This window comes from Perkinsus marinus (genome assembly GCF_000006405.1).
Source record: "Perkinsus marinus ATCC 50983 genomic scaffold scf_1104296944716, whole genome shotgun sequence".
NCBI classification, from domain to species: Eukaryota; Perkinsozoa; order Perkinsida; family Perkinsidae; genus Perkinsus; species Perkinsus marinus.
In genome coordinates this window covers 1-923 of record NW_003211303.1, presented here as the reverse complement: position 1 = coordinate 923, position 923 = coordinate 1, and the positions used below count along the sequence as shown (strand labels likewise).

At 42.7% G+C, this 923-nt stretch overlaps 6 non-coding genes across 6 annotated transcripts; all 6 read left to right on the top strand.

Annotated features, from left to right (window-relative positions):
- Positions 1–87: 87 nt before the first annotated feature.
- On the top strand, positions 88–159 carry Pmar_PMAR024305. Its single transcript has one exon. It is a non-coding gene; the product is annotated as a tRNA-Gln (tRNA).
- Positions 160–221: 62 nt separating this feature from the next.
- On the top strand, positions 222–293 carry Pmar_PMAR024304. The gene has a single exon. It is a non-coding gene; the product is annotated as a tRNA-Gln (tRNA).
- Positions 294–355: 62 nt separating this feature from the next.
- Positions 356–427, top strand: Pmar_PMAR024303. The gene has a single exon. It is a non-coding gene; the product is annotated as a tRNA-Gln (tRNA).
- A 62-nt stretch (positions 428–489) lies between these two features.
- Pmar_PMAR024302 lies at positions 490–561 on the top strand. Its single transcript has one exon. It is a non-coding gene; the product is annotated as a tRNA-Gln (tRNA).
- Positions 562–623: 62 nt separating this feature from the next.
- On the top strand, positions 624–695 carry Pmar_PMAR024301. The gene has a single exon. It is a non-coding gene; the product is annotated as a tRNA-Gln (tRNA).
- A 62-nt stretch (positions 696–757) lies between these two features.
- Positions 758–829, top strand: Pmar_PMAR024300. Its single transcript has one exon. It is a non-coding gene; the product is annotated as a tRNA-Gln (tRNA).
- Positions 830–923: the final 94 nt, after the last annotated feature.

Here is a 923-nt window from a genome sequence, read left to right as displayed (position 1 = left end):
GGGTTCAAATCCCGGTAAAACCTTGGTATATGATTAGCTATTTTTATCGGAGAGCAAAATCGCCGCGTCAAGTAAATACAAATGGATGGTTTTATGGTGTAGCGGTTAGCACTCCAGACTCTGAATCTGGCGGTCTGGGTTCAAATCCCGGTAAAACCTTAGCATATGATAGTTATTCTAGTGGAGAGCAAAAGCGCCGCGTCAAGTAAATACAAATGGATGGTTTTATGGTGTAACGGTTAGCACTCCAGACTCTGAATCTGGCGATCTGGGTTCAAATCCCGGTAAAACCTTAGTATATGATAGTTATTCTATCGGAGAGCAAAAGCGCCGCGTCAAGTTATTTGGTACGTATGGTTTTATGGTGTAACGGTTAGCACTCCAGACTCTGAATCTGGCGATCTGGGTTCAAATCCCGGTAAAACCTTAGCATATGATAGTTATTCTAGTGGAGAGCAAAAGCGCCGCGTCAAGTAAATACAAATGGATGGTTTTATGGTGTAACGGTTAGCACTCCAGACTCTGAATCTGGCGATCTGGGTTCAAATCCCGGTAAAACCTTAGTATATGATAGTTATTCTATCGGAGAGCAAAATCGCCGCGTCAAGTAAATACAAATTGCTGGTTTTATGGTGTAGCGGTTAGCACTCCAGACTCTGAATCTGGCGATCTGGATTCAAATCCCGGTAAAACCTTGGTATATGATAGTTATTCTATCGGAGAGAAAAATCGCCGCGTCAAGTTATTTGATACGTATGGTTTTATGCTGTAACGGTTAGCACTCCAGACTCTGAATCTGGCGATCTGGGTTCAAATCCCGGTAAAACCTTGATATATGATAGTTATTCTATCGGAGAGCAAAAGCGCCGCGTCAAGTTATTTACTACGTATGGTTTTATGGTGTAACGGTTAGCACTCCAGAC